Here is a 22,752-nt window from a genome sequence, read left to right as displayed (position 1 = left end):
CCACTAATCAGACTCCTACACAATCACCCCTTCGTTGAACCTGTCTATCCGGATGCCTTTGAGGACCTCAAGACTGCTTACTTAAGGAATCCTCAGGGCAATTTCCCAAAACTGACCCCTAAACTGTGCCTTTTCTCAGTACCTGCCAATGACTTTCTAAATAACAGGTATGACTTCTTTCGTTGTCTAAAGGATATGTTTTTGTATGTGGATGCAATCACCAGTCCTGGATATATGAATGCCTTGATAGCTGGAGGGGTCTTGGAGGTACCACCCTTTTTGGACATTTAAACTCTGTTTACTATTCTTAAAATGATCACAGGCACCAATACTGAACCTCAACCAAGGCAAAAGAGGGTCTCATCAATAATAGATGATTATCCCAATGAGGATCCCTCTGAATATGAAGACAATCCCTGTGGTTGATATAATAGATGTGACCTCCTTAGCGGGTATTCTGGTGGCAAAGGACATTACCTTCTCAGGGTATTATTTTCCTGGGCAGGAGTCAGGACTGCCCAATATGACCTCTTGCTTTACAACCTAACAGAGCATTAACAGAACTGCTGGAGCCTCTGAGACAGGCTGAGTCCAAGAGTGATCCCTAGATACCCTTGCACGTGTTGTCCTTGATAACAGAACTGCCTCGATTATGTAGTCCTTGGTATAGAGAGTTGCCTTAGATTATCTGCTTGCCACTCAAGGAGGCGTCTGTGCTAGAGCTAATACTTCCTGTTGTTACTGGATAAACATCTCACGACAAGTAGAACTGGAAAACTATTAAACTTTTTGAACTAGCTAAGTCCCTTAAAGGACACTCCAGCTCCTCATTAGGATGGTTAAATTTTAAATCCTCTGACATTTTCAGCCGGCTCCCATCAGAGCTTGGGGCATTCTTACAATGGGGTTTACAAATTCTGTTAATAATTATTGTCTTTGTTCTTTGCTTACCCTTTTTAAACTACTAGTAATTTATGTTTCTCATTGCTGTATCACAACCCAAGATGTCATAATCTTGGTTACTCAAAAGCTCAACACAATCCATCAAACATATCTTTTACTAATGAAAAATTCTCTGCTGGCGCAAATAAAAAACATCCAAAATAACTTATGTATATGAATAAACTTACTTCTGTTTACCTTTTAAAAACCCTAAACTTTTGTCAGGAATTTAAAGCACAATTTGGGTTGCTACCAAAATCTGTCTCTCTCAGATTGCAATCTCTAAGACCCCAAATAAAGCTTTTCTTTTTCTTACAGCTCTGACTTCTTTCTTTGATGCTTATTATCAATTTTTCTCTGTATTTCTAAATTCGCTTCATGCATTCTGTTGTTTTTCAGTTAAACAAAAGAATGATACACCATCTTTATGGACTACATATTCTATTATTATAAAAAAAATACAACTTAATTCCACATAGTACTCTTCCTCTTGAATTATATCTTTTCTGTTATTAACATTGTTACCTCAGCTTTCTCTTTGCTTACACTTAACTGGTAAAATTTTGACTGTCTATTTATTTCCTTTTATTTCTGTCATTTTATTGTGGATATATCTTGAAAACAGCCATACCAGCAATTGGCTTTTTTAATTTTATAATCTGAGAAGCTTTGTCTTTAAATATGTTCATATTTGGTGTTATTTCTATGACTAAATTTTATTTAATATCTTTGTTATTCTTTCCTGTTGCTTTTTTGGTATTCTCTTTTTCTGTTTTCATAACCAAGCTTTCTTCATTTCTTTATTTCCATCGAGTTATTTTTCCTTAGAATTTTATTATTAGACCTTAACTTTTTGCAAATACATTAAACCTGTATTTTTTATTGATGTCAAGAATTAAATTGTAATTATTTTCATCCATAACAAAGTATAATTTGCATCTGGTTTCTCTCACTTTCATCCCAAAGGCTTGATCAAATAATGTGGAATTTTAATGCTGTATTATTATTGTTTTATTTCCTCTTTATGACTATTATGGTTATAAAAAACACAATGTTTCTGGAATATTATCAACAGTGATTTAGTTTGTATGAGTTTCATTGCTCACCATGATTTCTTATAGAATTGACAAGATTATATGAGATACAGTAATTATCTTTTGCTGCCTTGAGGTATCCAAAAAGCACAGGGATTACCACAAAGACAGTCATGTCCAGGAGAGGCCTAGGTAGTGGAATAAGATTCTCCCACCCCGTATCTTTAAGGAGTCTTTGACTCTGAGAAATATGCAAGAAGGATCCGGAGCATGGTATGGTCACATTTCAGGCAATGCAGTCTTTGTGCAGAGAGGAAGGCTATCTACTCTCTTCCCCAGAAGTACAACTGAAAAACTCTTGACTGGTTTCCCTCCCCAACACCTAGGAAAGGAGGGGCAGAGGAAAAAGTTGGGGAATGTCTATGAAGGAATAACTGACAAATTCTATCCATGTTTACACATTCTTTTTGCTGACCTACCCACAAGCTTCTGGAATTGAGGCAGGGTGGGAGTGGACAAAGAGGGAAGCAGAAACATCAGATGGAAATGGCAAACTATTCCTGATCAGAAAGCATATTTTCTAAAAGTATGGGATATGGATTCTGCCCAGACCCAGGGGAACCTGAATTGGGGCAGCAAATCACAGATGAGATTGAGAGCCATGGGCTGGCCATCAATCAATGCTGCAGGAGGTAACAGGCATTAGAGGAATACTGCCTAAGACTACCTACTGAGTGTGACAGCATATGTGGGAGACTACTGACAAACCAGTTTAGGGGGTAATGACAAGGAGGGATACTAACAAAGAGAAAAGGGTCAGAAACCTTGTGAAGAGCTGTCACATTGTACAGAAAACTTCTTTTTGCCCTTTGCCTTCCTCCTTGCAAAAGGGAGGGGGAGAAGGGACAGAGCAATAGGAAGTCTAGGGAATAGATATGAGTGTCTCTTTTTCCTTCCACAACAAGCTGCTTACAAAAAGGCAGGAAGCTTTGAATGAAACATGAGGATAAAGTTTTCAAAGGAATCAGACCAACAACGCTGGAAGATTTAAATTACCAGATATCAAAACTTAATGTAAAACAATATAGTTCAGACAGTGAGGTACTGACACAGGGATACATAAATAGATCAATGAAACAAGAGAGAAACAGAACCCAATCTATATGGTCCTTCAATTTATGACAAAAGTGACATGGAAGTACAAAGGGGGAAGGATGGTCTTTTTATTAAAATGATGCTGAGTTGATATCCATGTGAAAAAAATTAATCTCAACTCTTACCTTGAACCATATATAAATATAAATTCTAGATGGATTACAGATTTAAATATGAAAGGTAAAGCAATAAAACTTCTAGAAGAAAACATCGTATAACCTTTAGGTAGACAAAAGTTTCTTAACATATAAAAAGCACCACGAAGGAAAAAAAAGGATCAATTTGACAATATTAAAAGTAAGAACTGCTCTTCATCAATTAGCTCCATTAAGACAATAAAAAGAAAAACCATAGACTGAGAGATGATGTTTGGGGGTGGGGGGAGGTGGTACCTGAAAAGGCACTTGTAACCAGAACACAAAGAACTCCTACAAATGAATCTTTAAAAAAAGTTAAAGGTATACAACCCAATACAAAATGGGCAAATATTTGAACAGGCATTTCAGAAAAGAATAGTCAAATACTAACTATATATGTGTAATGTATACACACACAGAGTTGCTCAACTTAAAAGATCATCAGAAAAAATGCAAATACCACAATGAGATACACTACATATGTACCAAAATGACTAAAATGAAAAGACAATATTGACTGTTGACAAGGATATGAAACAACTGGAATTTTCTTAAACTGATAGTGGAAATGTAAATTAGTATGAACACTGGAAAGTTACTTAGCAGTATTTATTAAAACTGCATATGCTTATTAAAATATATGCATACCCTATGATCTGTAATTAAGGAATTCTTACCTATGCTCACCAAAAAACATGTATAAGCATGAACTATACTATTCATAATAGCCAAAAATTGCCCAGGAATAGTGGAAAGAATATTCAGAAGGTTGAATACTACACAGCAATGAAAAGGAAAAATTTGTTTCCAAAAATAAATGAGTATTACAAATATTAAGTTCAACAAAAGAAGTCATATGCAAAATACATATGGTATATTCCATCCGAATAAGTTCAAAAAGAATAAAACTAATCTATTACATTAGAATTCAAGACAATAATTACCCTTGGCGGGTGGACAGTAACTGAAGCAGGGTACAACTGGGGCTTCAAGGGTATTAGTAAAAGTCTATTTCTTGATTTAGATTCTTCCTACATAAATGTAATGACTACAAAATTCATTATGTTTTACCTATGTGTATGTACTTCTCTGTGGGTTTATTTGAACAAAATGAGCAGGAATAAGTCTTAAGAGCTGGAATGTAACTTTTAACAGGAAGTGAAATATAGAATTAGATTTAGATGTCATTAGGGAGTATGCTATTCAGCAAAAGGAATTTTTAAAGCACACAGTAGTAGAAATCGGAAAACAATTGTTTTGTGTATATACCTCATGACATAAAAACTTCCAGTCCCCATTAACCATTCCTTTACTTAGATATTGATTCTGATTATAGAGGAAGTGAAAATTTCTGACCAGAGTCCCACCTGGCCTTAATAGCACACATTGTATATATACATATAGGAACATGCTTTGCACACTTATGAGAGAGGCAGGATGTTTACTGGTGACAGAGCCACCAGTCAGTCAGTCATGGGAGTACCACCCAGAGGAGGGGTGGAGAGGAAACACCAATCTATCCTGTTCTTAGTTCCTGGTATGTAATCAGCCAGGCATCAGTCACTGTGAAGACCCGCCCACAGCGTTCCTCCCAGTGCTGGGGATGGGGAAGTACAGAGTGGAGAGGGGAGGCCTGGAGGGAGAGCCAGGAGAGAAGAGAGGGAAGCCGCAGAGCCCCAGCGCTAAAAGGGGAGAAAGCCCTGAACTAGGGAGCAGATGGGAACCGTGCCAGAGCCCAGAGAGACTGAGAAATAAACATGGTAGAGCCCCCTTTAACTCTCCCAACTTGCTCTTGTGTAGGGGCCGGCCTACGGCCGAGGCTGAGTCCCACTATGGCTGAACACCGCCCTTCCACTGTAGCTGACCAATGCCCTAAGATGGCGCCCGCTTCCTGGGTGCCACCCTTCCTGGTTTGGTGGCATTAGCATAAGGAAGTTGCTCCTATAGGCTTGCCCCATGCTTCCACGCTCGTGCTCAACTCATGCAGAAGGCATGCTAACAATCAGCTTAAAGGTCATGCACGATCTTGATCACCATAGGCCAGCTTCCTTTATATAAGGCATAAGCAGGAAAGAGAAGCTCTCTCTCTCTCCTCTCATTCTTCCTCTCACTCGCTCCCTCCGGCTGTTGCTTCTTCTCACTCACCTTCTCCTGATCTTCCGAGCAACAATAAAGAACTGAAGTGAACCAGGTCTGTGTACGTATCGCTGTCGTCGCTGCCACAAGGAGCGAACGCGATACTCTTGTTCTTTATTTGGTCCCCCTGATTCAACTTCATGTGACCAGAGGGCTTCCCTGAGGAATTTTGTTTGAAATATTTGTCTTGGTGCCACAAAAATTAGCAACATCTATAAACTGAATGCATATCAGTCAGAATTTTTTCACCTTGGAACTCTGAATACACTGCTCCACTATCTTCCAGCATCCACTCTTACAGACAAGAAGGCTAATGTAAATTTCATTCCTCTCCTTTTTGGGTAGTATCTGTTTTTTCAGTCTAGAATCTTGTAATATGATCTTTGTTCATAGGATTCAGAAATTCCACTGGGATATATATATATATATATATATATATATATATATATGAGTGCAGATCTCTTTTTGCCCCTATAGTTTAGGTTAGCACTTCCAATTGAAAGATACAAATCTGTCTTCATCTCAGGAAAATGTTATTTTATTTTGTTTTTATTATTGATTCCTCTGTCTACATATTCTCCCTTTCTAGAACAGCTTTGACTAGAATGTTAGATCCTTTGGATATATCATATAAATCTTTTTTCCCTCATTTACCTCTCTCTAAAGTTTTTCCCTGCCATCTGAAATAATTATTTTAATTATATCTTAAATCACTGGTTTAGTTTTCAAAAATGTCTATTCATTGTTTATGAGTCACTTATTTTGATAAACTTTCTTTTCTCTAACATTTATCTTCAAGCTCCTAGAAATTTTAAAGTTCCAACCTCTTGCTATAGCCTTTATTTTATATTTGTAACTTCAAAGTAAACCATTCTCGATCATCTAACTCAAATTTTCAATAGACAATATACATTTTCCTTTTTTATCCCTACAAAGTAGTTGGAAACATTTTACAGTCCCAAGCAGAAATACCCAATTATGTTAACTGACTCAAGGGATAGAGTCAATTTTGTATGAACAGATCAAATTTGCTTGATTGCTCTTTTTCAGTAAAGACTATGTTAATACCAAGTTTCAAATTGATAGCTTTATTTATCTCTGACAAAGACATATGGGAAATATTCTCAGCTAGTTCAGTATACTCTATATCAACCACAAATATGAACACTAGTCCAAGTTCCTCACAATTAAAAGACATCAAAAACACCTGATAAAATCTAAAATTAATACAATGAAAATTAAAGCATATAAGAGAAACTCAGTAATATGCTCACTCTTGCTACTTTTTGTTTGACTTTCCATAAAAGTCTCCACTAATGGGAGACATCTATTTTCACTTTGAGCATAAGTCTTTATCCTAAGCATATGAAAACCTGGAAATCATCAAAATACAGAAAATGGGTATGTGGGTTTAATCTTCTGTGGCAGAAATATTGAAAACAATTTGAGGGAAAGTCCTTAACTATTATATGTTCAGGGAATTCTTATCTAAAATATTTATTCAGAAGATTAGATGCCCTCTTCTGCCTCACACCACTCAGTCCTCTCCAGTTCAACCTTTCCAAATCGAATTTTCTGTCCTCCCCTTACACCCACCTGGTCACCATGACAAAAACTAGGATAAAATATCCCAAGTACTAACATATCTACTATTCCATTTCACAAACTTAATCATATTAATAAAGGAGATACTAAAAATCTAAGAAATTTTTTTTACTATTTAGAATTTAGAACACTGTATTATGACATCCTTGGAGTTCTTTGAGCAAAAATATTTAGTTAAGTTGAAAGCAGTGAAATGCTGTTACTGAAGAGGTCACAAAGAAGTACAGGCAAACTCCAGTTTATTGCACATCACTTCATTACTTAGGAGATAGCACATTTGTTTTACAAATTGTAAGGTTTGTGACAACCCTGAAATAAAGTCTATCAACACCATTTTTCCAACAGCATCTGCTCATTTCCTATCTGTCACATTTTGATATTTCTCATGCTATTTCCAACTTTTTCATTATGATTATTTATTTGTTATGGTAATCTGCGACCGGTGATCTTTGTGTTACTATGCTAATTCTAGATGCCATTAAGACCACTCATGATTCATGGGAAGAAGCCAAAACATCAATATTATTAAGAGGAGTTTGGAAGATTCCAACCCTCATGGATGAATTTGAGACCATCTATAAGAACCTTGAAGGGTAAAGTCTTTCTTTCTAACTGAATATTCACTCTAGGCTACCATTCTTATAAATACTACTTAACTTAATATCTCTCATACTGAGACAGGGAAGTGACAGGGGCAGCTCCTGTCCAATTAGAGCAGGGTAAGGGCCCTGGAAAAGGACAAAACTTGCCAAGGACTTCAGGAATGTGAAAAAAAATAGGATGCTTGAGGTTGAAACAATGTAACAATGTATAGGGAAATTCCACTGGGAAACTCAGTGACAAGGAACATTTTGCCGACTATAGTCATGCAGCATTTTAAAAAAACATACTAGTTAAAAATAGAGATAAACTTTGATATGATTGGCTAAAACATAGCTAGAATTCTGTCGGGAACCTATAGAAAACAGACAGCTTATTTCCCTTCCCCATGCAACAGGCAGAAAACCCCTAGTCAGGAGCCTGCAAGTGGCAGCCCTGCCCCTCCTAGAATGCACTGGGAGTTCTGTACTTCCCTTTCTCTGAATAAAAACCTTTTCTCCTGCTTGCCTACCTCAAGCATGTATCAAGTTCATTCTTTGACTCTGCAAACAAGAACACAAGTATCAATATAGTAAGCAAAATTTTAGATATTCACAGCCTGAGAGTAGGCAATTAGTTAGACATAAGCATAGAAAGGAGCCAGCTCTTCACCAAGGAAGACTCCTCCCTGGCTAGCCTCTCAGCCTTGCTTAGTTCCCAGTTCCACAGTCAAGGATGCCTAGCTTATCAGGAGGCCCAGCAGTCATGACCCCTAACTGTCAAGTGGCCCAGGACCACAAGGGCTTCCCTGATTACAGGGGCTGTGCAAGGTCCAAAGACCTTGGCTGAAAGTAACCTCCACCTCATTAAAATAACATCTATGTCTAATTAGCGTTGTGGTTTTGCCCCTGTTCCCCCCCTGCCCCACCAGAACCACCACCACTCAGCCATGGACTTCACTTAAGTACTTATGAGTAAGGTGCTGGTGCACTGAGAAAAAGGTTATATAACCTAGAGCTGTCTGTCAAAGGATGTAAGATGCAGGGCAGGACTTCCTGCCATTTTAAGAAAAAATAAAAGCCAACCTAACCCTAACAGTGGGGCTGCTCCTGGTTTCCAGACAGCCCACTCTACTGTACTGAGAGTGTTCTTTTTGCCCTAACCCAATAATTTCCTCACTGAATTTTCTTCCCATCTGGTCTCTTGATTTCATTCTTTCCTCCAAGAAGACAAGAATAGGGGAAAACCCAACACCTTCCACCAGTAACAATAATGAATATACAGCACATAAAAACTTAAAAATATTTTAAGAATTTGTGATTTCAGAAATCCCAAGAATTCCAAGGAATTATAATTTCTTGTTCCTGAACCCCAAAGACAAATATTTGTATTAATTTATTAGGAATCTATAAACACTGAGGCAGATCAGTGGGACATAGGCAGCTTTGGCATTCATGGCCCCAGTAAGGGGAAGGCAGGAGGGAAATAGGGTCAAGGCCTCACAGTGAGCAAGGAGCCACATCCTGGACATCTAGAGAACTCAGTGTGAGAAACAAGAGGCCACATCCTGGGCATGTGGAGAATTCAGCTTGAAAAATAATGGGGTCTTCCTAGCAACTAGCCTCTACCATTCCAATAAACTTCCTTCTTTTTGGCTTATAAACCCTGGGCACTGCAGCTCTAATGGCATCCACTCCTGGAGCCCCTCCCATTTAGAGGGAGTCTCTTTCTTTCCTTGTCACTCCTTATTAAGAACTTTGCTGGTTGCTCCACTCTTGTGTGCTGGCTTCATTCTTCATTGCCTGCAAGACATGATCCTGGGAAAAATGGCATCCCAGCAGGTAACACTACTTAGGTTAAAAAGGTGACTAGGAGGGTTTCCCTTTCTCTTTCATTAGTTGCTTAGAAGAGAGACAAAAATATGGAAACCAAAAAAAGTTACAGGTGTTTGGGAGAACAAAATTTCCTCTACCCCTCAAGGTTCTTCTAGCTGGTCTAAGAATCAAATTGACATGAGACAGATTAACAGGAGAAAAAACAAACAAACAAAGCTAATTAGGTACTGTGGGTAAAATGTGTAATAACATTTCCAGAATATCTCACCTGGCTTTAGTTCATCTGCATATCAACAGGCATTCCTCAGGGGTGGAGAAAGTTTCATCTCCACATCAATGGGTAATTACCTGGGCAACTGAGGGCTTATCTGCACCTGAGAAGTTAGGGGGAGGTCTTGCTTGCTTCTGTCTGAGCAGGAAAGAGAAATGGCCCCGGACTGCAGTTTATAAGCAATAAATGGGTTATAAACTTTTGACTGATTTTGCTTTTAGAGATATTTTGCCCAGGGATTTCCTCTCCCCAGAGTTACATCTGATGGTAGTCAGCAGGACCTCTGAACCCAAAATCTGTCATAATGGGTGTGACCTTTGGGAGGGTTGCCCCTAAAGTTGATGGGGAGATGCGCAGACAAACCAGGTCCCTGAACCTTGGTGCTGTTTACAGCCCATCCTTTCTTCTGCAGATGTTGTAGCAGTTTAGGAACTGCCCCTTCTAAATCTAAAAGAGAATCAGATGTGACCATTATATCATCAATGCAGTGATACAACTGCACCGTGTGAGGTTTCTTCCATGTGGCCACATCCTGGGCTACAAGTCCGTGACAGATGGTGGGACTGTGGAGGTATCCCTGTGGAAGGACGGTGAATGTCCACCGCTGGCCTTCCCACGTGAAGGCAAACTGTACCTGACTTTCCTGTGCTATGTCAATAGAGAAGGAAGCATTAGCAAGGTCTATTACATAATGATACATTCCCAGCTCATGGCTGAGGGTGCCCAGAATATCTGCTGTAGAGGGGACAGCAGCCTGCAAAGGGGGCGTGACTTTACTCAATTCCATATAATCCACAGTCATATGCCAGGAGTCATCTGGCTTTTTCACTGGCCACAGTGGGAACCAAAGAGAGGTGGATAGAAGACTGGGATTTTAAAGGAAAAGGGAAGCAATTCATAGGAATATGAAAGAGTAAATGCTTGGTAAACAAAAGTTTGATGGGCCACTGAAACAATGGGACACAGAGAGGAATTTTAACAAGCAGACTTTGTTAAATTTCTTCCCGTCTACCATACCTAATTCATATTATAATGCAGTTATCTATAGTGATGGCTCTCTTCCTGGAACAGTTCCTCCATTTAAATTCTCTTTATGCAGTTGGGGGAGGGAGGAAGGTCACAGTGTCTTCTGCAGTCTTTTGGCCTTGATTGCTTGCAGCTCACTGATGGGAGCAAGAATGTCCTTGGCTCCCACAGCTTCACAGTACACAAGGATAGAGATTAGCAGAGCAATCAGACTACCATTCACTGAAGCACATTCCCTAAACAATGCAACCCTATATACTATAAAGATCCATAAATATTTAACCATTGTAGAGTGAAAACCTGTAAGAGGAATCAGAAACAGAAGTGGGTATTAAGTTATAAACAATGAAATAACAACAAATAACATTTTAAAAGAGAGAGAGGATGATGTTGATTGTACCACGAACTGGGGTACATGATAAACTCAACTTTGCAGATGAGTTAACTAAATATGTATGTGTGTGTGTGTGTGTGTGTGTGTGTGTGTATATGCTCAGTGGAAGCATATCGTGTGTGAAGATTATCACTTATCATCACGAGTAGAAAAGATATATATCTTTCCTATTTTCACAAAATTACTTAAAAGAAGAAAATCAATGTTCAAAAAAGTCCTTTGTATGGTAGATCAAATTGTTAAGAAAGACCATTTCTTAAAAAAGAGCTATATCTAGTTAACCTTGTCACTGATTCTCCTAAGGAAATTAACACACACCTTATTCATTTGCTAAAGAGCCTTTTTACCCTCCTGATCCAGAGTAACCTGAAATTAGAAATAATCAATAGAATTATTTTTAGTTGTCCATAATAATTGTTTTCATTGCTATTTTTCTTTCAGATTATATTTAGGAAAGCTATTTATAAGAGGAACATCTATGAATCATAATTAGGCTAAAAATTCTTGTTTCCCTCCCTCATCATCCCATTCTGTTGACAGTGTTATGCAGATTTTATAAACAATTAAATCTGTTCACATGCAAACAATTTTGCTTTAATCACGAACAACAATAAAGGAGTTCACCACTTCTTTTATAGTCTCCAGGATCTACTACCCATGTTCCTTTTAAAAGCAAAGGAATATGTCCTATTATGTATTCCAAAGCTGTTCTACATAAGTGAATGTTCTTTTCAATATTCTTTTGACATGCTACTGGAGCAGCTCCAGGAAAAAAATTAACACTTTTGCAGAATTTTGCTGCATCCCTCTTAGTAGGCAAATAGGAAGCTAGTGGGGGAGTGGAGCTAAAGATTAAAATAAAAACATTACACATTTTTAACATAGTAGGTTTTCTCTTATTCTTCACTGTAATAACTCTAGAATTAATTGTACAGTTAACACTGAATTTTTGGAGGGATGTTTATTTTTACAAATAAAGAAGTCAAAAAGATTTTCTGCTCACCATCACTGCACAAAATTGAACAAGGAACAATCTTCACACACAATGTTTCCAATGAGTATGCACTTATGCATAAAAAAAAGGAAACAAAGCATTTCAGGATTGTATTTGTAATAGGATTATTTTTAAAAAGCACAATGCAAGTTTCAGGATGCAAAAAAACATGAAAGCCTCTCTAATAGTCAAAATCACCATTGGATTTTTTTCTAAAGCAACATTTAAAGCAGGACATCTGTGTTATCTACACAAGATCAACAATAAGAACAAAACACAAAGGTAGACTTAAGACAGCTAAAGAACCCAGCTCCTATATTATAAAATGTTTTTATTTTTGTCTCTCTGTCACCTGAACAAGGGTGTTATTATTCAGTGTAGGGAAATATGTTCTCAAAATGATTTCATGCTCTCTAAAATGTTTACTAGTCCAGCTTATTCATCTGTCTTGCTTTATGCAGCTAAATACTGTTAATGCTCTTTAGGTATCAAATATATGAAGTACTGTTCAAGTTTAGGGAAATACTAGGAACTTTAATACAGAATAACAAATTATTCTCATGCATTGCTTTTATCTTCCCACTCTAAGTCCAAATGCTACAATCCATTCTATCTTTTTCTCTTACACTGTACCACCAAAATTTTTTATTGCAGCAATTAGGTGTGAGAATACAGATCGAGTAGGGAAGAAAAGGAGTGAAAGAGAGACAATGTGAAGGTGGAGAAGATGATGTGGAGAAGGAAAAATAGGATTCATCTCCCTTATATTCAGTTATCAATCCTTAGTAAATGTCTCCAGAGAGCATATCCTGTACTCCTAGACCAGATGGAAAGAACAATATGGTACAGAATTCTCTATCCTTAGACCCAGCTGTCATGAGGAATGGGTAAGTAATCATTGTTAGACAGTAACATTTAACACCATATTTCATGTGGGCTGTACCACTGATTCATATATAGGCTGACCTCTAGGTAATAATTGTTTTTTTGGCTGGTTTTCTATCTGGGTGCATCTCAAATTTCTATATCAATCCTTGACCCTTTTCCAAAGTCCAATCATTCATTTCCAGGCTCTGTTAATGATCTTGGCACCTCTGCTCAACATTCGCTAAATCTAAACTAATTTTCCCCAAACCTTGAGAAAATAGTTCTACCCCTTGACCTTTTTCCCTGTGGCTGGCAACAACAGCCTTCCAATCCTTTAAGTTTTAAATTTCCAAGTGATTGTTTTCTTCTCTCCCTGCCATTATATCAAGATATTGCTAAATTATATAAACTCTAATAGCAAAAGATTTACTGAAAGTAGATCTCCTCTTTTACAATTTCCACTCTAATCCATCCCAATGTTTGTATTCTCAAGACCTCCCACTTAATTAATCACAAGTGCCTAACTGGCTTCCTTACCTTTAATCTCTTTACCCCCAACTCATTCTATCCACATGTGGGTAAAATTATAGTATTTCCAGAATCTCTTGCTTTGTCTTAGTCCATCTCCATATCAATAGGTGTTTCCAGTGGGTGGGCAGAAATAGTATATCTCCATAACAACAGGTGATACAAGGTGGGTGGGGAGCGAGCAGGCACCTGGATTGGAGAAGTTTGGTGGGGTCCTGAGAGACATGGTGGAACAGGAAGGAGCATACGACTGCTTATAAGCAATAAACGTGTTTCTCCCACTTTATTTCTCCCTTTAACTAATTTTGGCTTCAACGGTTTGTTTGTCCAGGGCCGGGAACATGTTTTCCCCTGAGTTACAACACTACTATCAAATTATTTTCCTATAGTACAGCTGTGATGCTGCCACTCCATGCTCAAAAATCTTCAGTGGTTTCACACTACTGAAAATATTTTAAAATGCTTTGACGTAATCATCAAAGGATTTCAAGATCCTCCACTTATCTAACTTTCTAAATGACGTCTCACTATCTCCTTCATATACTCCATGTTCGAGCCACTGGACTACTTATTATTAAGTGGAATATACTTGAGATTACATACCTTGTGCCTTTGTTCATACTGTTTCCTCCACTAATCTTCTCTCTTAGCTTATTCTGTGTTACAGCCTGTGTATACACTAGGATACAAAGATGAGTAACAGATCTTATATAGATTCTAAGCTTCTCAGAGAAACAAGAAGAATGGGCTTTGGAGTTAGATAGGATTGGGGTTGGATTTAGATTTTTACAATTATTACCCCAATTACTCTAGGTACATTTTTAACCTGTGAGACAGCTTCCTGACCTGTGAAATGAGTATAACGTCATCTACCTCAGAGAGTTGCCAGGACTTAAAAGCCTGATACACATGGGGAAGACAGTGTAGCACAGAGAAGGCAAATAGTGACTCTGTGGCATCTTACTACACTGATGGACAGTGACTGCATTGGGGTATGAGAGGAGACTCAATAATATGGGTGAATGTAGTAACCACAGTGTTTTTCATGTGAAACTTTCATAAGAGTATGTATCAATAATACCTTAATTTAAAAAATTAAAAGGCAAAAAAACAAAAAAACAAAAAGCCTGACACAGTGTGTTGCATAGAGCAAAGTCTCCATCCTTAGATACAGGTACCTTCCCAAAGCAGAATGAACTGAATACACTAATGTATCAGCTCTAATATGCCTAGATCCTGAGCTACTGTAAACAGAGAGCAACTGCAATCTTTACTTTACTCTATTTCTCCAAATTTGGAATCTAAAAGGCAAAGGCCACAGCTGAGTTGATAGCTTACTTTGCCTAGTAATTGTTTCACTCTCTCATACTATCACATCATGCCCCCAGACAGTTTCAGGCAAGGAGCATCAGTATTAATGAGAAGCTAAAGAGTTTGAGAAACTGACTAGCAGAGCCAGATGGGTATATAGGTGTTTTAGATAGGCAAATAATTGGGTTTCTACTTTCAAGACTATCCTTTAAACAAGTTTCAAAATGTACTTGATAAAAGGGCATTACCCAATTGTAATATTTTTTCTATTCCAAGATACTATCTAACAGGAAAGGAATAAGTTAGATTTTGCCACATTGAAAACAGCTATCCAGTGAGGAGTTTCTAATCTAGTTCAGTAATATTTTAGTATCATTTATAGATAGGTCTCCTGGACTCTAACTGTCCTTAATTCAAGTCTGTATATGTATAATGACCTCAGAAAAAAACTGGGTTATTTATATGGTGTTGGAAGAAGTTCAAAAGTTGTGGTCTTAATTCCAGAAGTAGTTGGTGCCATCCTGGACAGAATGGGAAAGAATAGGTGAGAAATCCTGGTAGCTATGAATGATTAGAAGCCAAGTGAAAGCCATTAGTCATAGTTTTTGGAAATTTGTGTACATGTAACTGTACCTCTGAAGGAAAGTAAGAAGCAGAGGAAAACAGGGCTGACATAAAGCAGACTTATGAACTCATGTATTTATTCAATAGAAAAAGTAGGTAGAAACTAGCTAAGAAACCATCTAAAAAAAAAGAATACTTTTTGGTTGTTGTTCAAATCTAAATTAGAAGTTCTTTTACTTAGACCTACACCTCAACCTGTACTACACAGTGAACACTTGTGGAGATCTGGCTGCCTAGCATCCATTTGTTCCTTCATTTGTTAACAGCACCTCATTTCATTTCAGGGAACTCCCTCTTCTCTAGTGTATGCATTCTTGATGGGACTATAATTCAACATGCCCTTCCTCCTAAACAGGGATGAGTAACAATCCAAGCTATCCTAATGAGACTATCTCCCAAATTGACATCTACAGTGGAATGGTTTCAGAGTGGAAAGACAATGCCTGAAAACTGGGGCTCTGACAATACTATTGAGAAGACACTGCTGTTTAGACACCTAATGCTGCCCTGAGCCTAGCCTCCAGCCCTTTGCTTAATTCCATGAACCACCCAGTAAGTACCTTTTTCTGCTTCCTTAGCTAGAGTTGTTTTTTTCTGCTGGTAACCTAACAACCCATCATGTGGAGTGGAAGCCATTTTGTCTAACTTGTGCCTCGTTTCCCATCTGAAAAATACAAATTATTTAACTACCTTGCACTAGAATAGTTTTTTATGGCTCTATTTCAGGAGTACCTAGCATATAGAACATTTATCAGACATATAGAACTTGGAGAAGCATTTTTTTTGCTTACATATTTTTCCTCATTTTTACCAGAATTCACTTTGTTCCCATGAACTGTTCCCGACCATATTTCCCCATTGCTCAATTTTCTTCATATGTGAGCCAAGATTTTCTGTATCCAGGTTAGCTGTACTGATTTGTTTTGCGCATTTGCTGTCCCAAGCAGTTAAGTAATTTAAGTGGCTTGTATTCTGGTTTAAATGTTGATTATTTCCTTCACATTTTCAGCACCATTGACTCAAAACCTTTTTCCAAAAATGTAATCCTGCGGTAAGAGTAATTTATCAAAAATTAATTGTTAAAGGTATGATACTAGTGCTTGCTCCCTGAGGTCTTTTCTATGAAACAAATGACCATAGATTTCAAATTTATAATGTAGTCTATATAATTAATAGAAGTTTAGAAATCTGAAAAATGTAGTGATTACCTAATCTAAACTTGCCATTTTACAGATAAGGGAACTACAGCCTCCTTAGGCCATTTTCCTTGATTTCCAGCATCACCATTGATTTATTTTTGTTTTTACATCTCTTCTTGTATTGAAAGGTAGTTCAAGAAACAAGATAATACATATGTTCAGTAATCCTTCTTAAACAAGAGAAAAAAAAAAAAACCTGACATCCTACTTATTTAGTGGCATCAGGATTCTCTCAGTAACTTAAAAGCCAAACCTTATAGTTATCTTTAACTCATCCTTTCTTCAAATATTCTACAAACTAAGGACACTGTAAAGATCAGATGAAAGCGATTTGTAAGCTATAAAACACTACAGAAATCAAGATGCTGTTAACAATGCTATTATTTGTCCTTTCTCTTCCTCTGATACCAACCTACCAACCTACTCAAAGCCATCATCATTTTACATCAGAATTATAACACGAACCAATGGAACTCCCTACCTCCATTTCCTCCCCATTCTAACCAGTCCCACAGGCAAGTTTTTGTACTAATCTTTCAAATTCTTTCAAATTCCTAAGAAAGAAATAACACCAATATCACACCTATTCTTGAGGAGAATGGAAAAATGGGAAACACTTCCAAATGTATTTTTTGAGGCCAGGATAACATTAATACCCGAACCTCACAAGGACACTGCAAGAAACCAAAATCAAAGGCAAATCCTACTAGTGAACATAAGTGTAAAACTCCTAAACAAAATATCAGGAAATTAAATCCTACAACATATAAAAGAATGATCAAGTTGGGTCTTTTCTAGTAATGCAATGTAATTTACTATAGGAATGGAATGATGAGAGAAAATTATATGATCATCTCAATGGATGTAGAAAAAGCATTCTATAAAATTCAATACTAATTCATGATTTTAAAAAAAGATATTCTAGCAATAAAATGGAACTAGCTTAAACTGATGAAAGAGTTTCTATTAAAAAACTTAGAGCACTAAGAAGTCAGGACAGTGGGAATCCCTTGGGAGTATTGAATGGAAATGGATAAGAGAAGAGCTTCAAGAGGGCCAATTTCTTGATCTGAGTGTTTATAACACAAATGTGTTGTTCAGTTTAGGAGAATTCATTTAGTTGTAAAAAATAATAGGCATACTTTCCTATATGTATATTATACATCAATAAAAAGTAAAATCTCACAGCAATCATCATACTTAACTGTGAAATAATGAAAGCTTTCTTCTTGACAGTGGAAACTAATGAAGAATGCCACTAACATTTTGTTCTTCGACAATTTACTAGAAGTCCTAGACAGTGCGAGAGGCAAGAAAAAGAAATAAAAATATAAACACTGAAAAGGAAGAAATAAAACAGCTCTTTTCATGTATGAAATCCAAAAGAATACAAGGATAAATAACTAGAGTAAAGAAATATAGCAAGATGATGGATGAGGTCAAAATAAAAAATCAATAATTTCTTACAGCAGCAGCAAAAAAAGAAAAAGAAAAACTAGACTAAAGTTTTTACATGACACCACTTATAAGAGTATCAAAAATATATTTGGAAATAAAATTAATGAAAGATGTGCAAGATCTCTACAGAGAACACTATAAAACATTATTTTAAATATTTATGTATATGTGTATTACATCACACATACACCTTAGAAAAAATCATGTTGTCCTCTTTTCTATAGTGCCTCAGAGGTAGTCAGCTGCTTGAGGATGAAGCTGAGCATCCCTTTCCCAGCCACTGGCTGCCAGAAACTCATTGAAGTGGATGGAGATTGCAATTTTGTACCTTTAATGAGAACTGTATGGCCACGGAAATTGCTGCTGATACTCTGGGTGAAGAGGAAGGGTTATCAGGTCCGACTCAGTGGTGGGAATGATAAACAGGTTTTCCCCATGAAGCAGGGTGTCTTGACCTATGGTTGTGTCCACTTTGTACTGCGTAAGAGGTATTCCTGTTATCGACCAAGGAGGACTGAAGAAAGAGACAGCAAATCTGTTCAGGGTTGCATTGTGGATGCCATTTTGAGTGTTCTTTTTTTACAATATGCTGATTGTAAAAAACAGGGAGAAGGATATTCCTGGACTCACTGACATTATGGTGCCTCATCGTCTGGGACCCAAAAGAGCCAACAAAATCCTTAAACTTCTCAATCTCTGTAAAGAAGGTGATGTCCACCAATATGTTGTAACAAAGCCCTGAAACAAAGAAGGTAAGAAACCTAGGACCAAAGCGTCTAAGATTCAGCATCTCATTACTCCACCTGTTCTGCCACACAAAAGTTAGTGTATTGCCCTGAAATAGTATATTAACAAAAAGTAAGGAAGAGGCTTCAGAATATGCTAAACTTTTGGCCAAGAGAATGAAGGAGGCCAAAGATAAAACACCATGAACAGACTGCCAAGAGATGAAGACTGTCCTCTCTGAGAGCGTCTATGTCTAAGTCTGAATCCAGCGAAAAATTACGTTTTTTGAGTAACAAATAAGATCAGACATCAAAAAAACCAATCATGTTTTACAACCTAAATGTCTAGTATTTTTGTTAATTATATCTTAATAAAGCTGGGGGAAAAAATTTAAAGAAGACCTAAATGATGGAGAGATATACCATGCTCATGGAGTAAATATTGAAAATACGTCTATTTCCCAATATGGTTCTATAGATTCCATGTGATTCCAATAAAAATCCCGAAAGACTTTTTGTGGAAACTGACAAGCTCTGTTAAATTAATTTAACAGAGGGGTAGAAAAAGAATGATTTTTTCAATAAGTGATGCCGGTTCAACTGAATATCAATATGGAAAAATGAAAACTAACATAGACCTCACTTCATTTCTACAAACCAATTCTTAATAAATAGTAGAGCTAACTGCACTGATAAGATGTCTAAAAGTTAACATAAAGGAATAACTCATGATTTTGATATAGACAAAATGTCTTAAATGGGATACAAAAAGCACTAACAACAGTGGAAAAGATTAATAACCTGAATTAGTTAAAATTAACAACTCCTATTCATCAGACAATATTAATAAGGTAAAAAGGCAAACCACTGATAAGAAAAGAAACACTCACTAGAATGGCTAAAATTAAAAAGACTAATAATACCAAATAATGGTTACAATAGGGAGCACTCATGTATTTCTAGTAGAAGTTTACTTTTGTGGGACCACTCTGGAAAAAAGTTAAACAAATGCATACACTATAACCTAGCTATACCTTTCCTAAGTATATATTCAACAAAATTGTGTATATTTACATACTTACATATGTACATGTATAAATTATAAGGTCTGATAATATTCTATTTTTTATTCTGAGTGATAGCTGCATGGGTTTTTTTGTTTTGTAATAATTCATAAAGTTGTACACCTATGATGAGTGTCCATTTCTGCATATATGATATACTTCGATTTTAAAAAATCAGTGGAGAAAAAAATATGAGAAGGAAAGAAATCATTAGTGTGAAGCAAAAATCAGAAATATCCAACCAGCAACTTGAAAACCATTTTTATCAGCACAATTCAGCAATAAAATAAGGAATTATTTGGACAAAAACAAAAATGTGATGTTTTAGTTAATCTATATAGCCTTCATAAAGATAAAAATATGTAATTTCATTAGGCTTACTGAAATACTGAAGACAGTTTTAAGAAATTCATACTGTTTTTGTATACCCCTTTGTATATTGTTTTTGTGTACCCCTTGGCATTCATAGATCCTAAACTGGGAATCAGAGTTCTAGTCTGAAAAGAAATCAGATCACAAACCAAAAATATTCAGTAAATTATGTCTTTTCTTTCTATAAACTATTTGATTAGGTTTTATTAGAAATTACTCTTTAGGCAACTGATAAATACACCAATCCTAAATAAAATATTTTAAAATAAAAGCATGAAGATCTTATTCTCAATTCCTTCCTATGGTGGATATATTACAATTTGAAGTTTTCTATATATAACTTCCAAATCTATGTTCCCTGCTAGTCCTTCTGATAGGATTGAAACCTTATCTCAATCACATATAAACTGTATGACCTCGAGCAAGTTTCTTAATCTGTACTTCAGTTCCCACATCCAGAAAATGGAGATGATGTTACTAGGACTCTACCATAGGGCTGTTCTGAGGATTAAGTGCAGTGATATGTATAAATTACTTAGCATTGTATCTAAAAGTTAGGTAATTATTCTTACTATCTTTGCCTACCTATTTATTTTTTAAAATGAAACACTATAATACTGAATTAGAAGCTTTATGAACATGAGGGGTGTGGGTAAAACCATAGTATTTCCAGAATCTTTCACCTGGCTTTAGTGTATCTGCATATCCATAGGTGTTTTCCAAGGGGTGGAGAGAGGTAGCCAGCTACAAATCAATAGGTAATTACAAGGGTGTGCAGGGCTTATCTGGACTGGAGTGGTTGGGTGGAGTTCTCTTCTGCTGCAGCCTGGTCAAGAGAGAGACAGGATGACTGGTTGTAAGAAATAAACGGGTTTCTTAACTTTATTTCTCCCTTTGACTGATTTCAGTTTCAAAGGTATTTTTGCCCCGGGACTTTTCCCCCCCGGAGTTACAAGGGGAGTTGTTGATTCATGGGCTTCACTTTAGGGTGACTGGCTTAGCGGGTAATCGTGCACTGGGGGACTGTACAGTTGACCCTCAAACTATATTGGTTTGAATAGTGCAGGCCTACTTATATGCAGATTTTTTTCAATATATATATTGGAAAAAATGTTGGAAATATGTAACAATTTGAAAAAAAAATTTTTTTCCAGCTTATTTTATTCCAAGAATATAGTATATAATACACATAACATAAAAAAATATGTTAATAGACTATTTATGCTATCATTAAGGTTTCCAGTCAACAATAGGCTAGAGTAATTACATTTTGGGGGAGTGAAAAGTTATATGTAGATTTACAAAGTGCAGGGGGTCAGCCTCCCAATACCCATGTTGTTCAAGGCTCAGCTGTACATGGAAGCCTTTTCTCTAGAGTCACTCAATTCTTTCAGAGGAGAATATATTGATCTCCCACCTAGAAAGTAGCTGCCTAATTGATGATGTGCAAAGGAATGGGAAGAGGAGTTTGATTGTTCTATAAACTTTCTATCTATCCCTTTGTTTTCTGCCCCAAGACTGACCGTCTACCCTCAGCTGTCTGGTATCTCTGGGCCCTTCAAATATTTAAAGATAGGCATTATTTTGTTATTGACTCTTCTCTTTTCTAGCTAGACATGTCCATCTCCCCCAACCACATTCATACCTTTCATTTTTTTTATTAATTCATTCATTCAAGAAATATTTAGTGACTTTGTATGATGGTTAACATTATGTGTTAATATGACTAAGCCACGGTACGCAGATATTTGGTCAAAGATTATTATGATGCTTCTCTATTTTTTTAGATGAGATTTGCATTTAAATCAATAGACTTTGAATAGCAGGTTACCCTGAATGTGGGAGGGCCTCATCCAATCAGTTGAAGGTCTGAATAGAAAAATACTGACTTCCCAGAAAGAAGAGGGAACTCTGTCAACAAACCAGCCTTGATCTGAACTGCAGCTCTTCCTTGAGTCTCCAACATGCCAGTCTATCCTGCAGGCTTTAGTCTTGCCAAGCCTCTACAATCACCAATTCCTAAAATAAATTTCTCTGTATACATTCATCTTGTTGCTTCTGTTTCTCTGGAGAACCTTGATTAGTACAGTTATGTTCCAGGAACAAAAATAGGACACACTTTGTGAATCCACCTTTGTGAATCTATCAGTCTAAATTTACTTAATTATGTCCACATAACTCTTTAAATTCCACTTAACCCAGACCAACTATTTCAAATGCAATCTGGCCAGAATTTAGAACAAAATAAACTGAGATTTTTTTACCTCATTAATTCTGTCTATTATTGTTTCTTTAATGCAGCCAAAGAGCGGCCTAATCACATCAATACTTACAGGATAAAATCCCATAAGCTTCACATGAGAACTACTGCCAAACCACATCTCACCAATTCTGCATTTATGCAATTGGGGGCCTGGGCACAGTGTTTGTTCACATTAAATTTTATCCTTTGAAATTAAGTTTTACATTGAATGCTATCAAAATCTTTTGGAATCC

At 36.7% G+C, this 22,752-nt stretch overlaps 1 protein-coding gene across 5 annotated transcripts in view; it reads right to left on the bottom strand.

Moving 5' to 3' along the window:
* The window catches only part of ANKS1B (ankyrin repeat and sterile alpha motif domain containing 1B), a 1,001,987-nt gene that overhangs the window by 860,882 nt on the left and 118,353 nt on the right, over window positions 1–22,752 (bottom strand). The window lies entirely within an intron of this gene.

This window comes from Manis pentadactyla, chromosome 10 (genome assembly GCF_030020395.1).
Source record: "Manis pentadactyla isolate mManPen7 chromosome 10, mManPen7.hap1, whole genome shotgun sequence".
Classification (NCBI taxonomy): domain Eukaryota; kingdom Metazoa; phylum Chordata; class Mammalia; order Pholidota; family Manidae; genus Manis; species Manis pentadactyla.
Note: the sequence above shows the minus strand (reverse complement) of the source record. Positions and strands in the feature narration are given on the sequence as shown.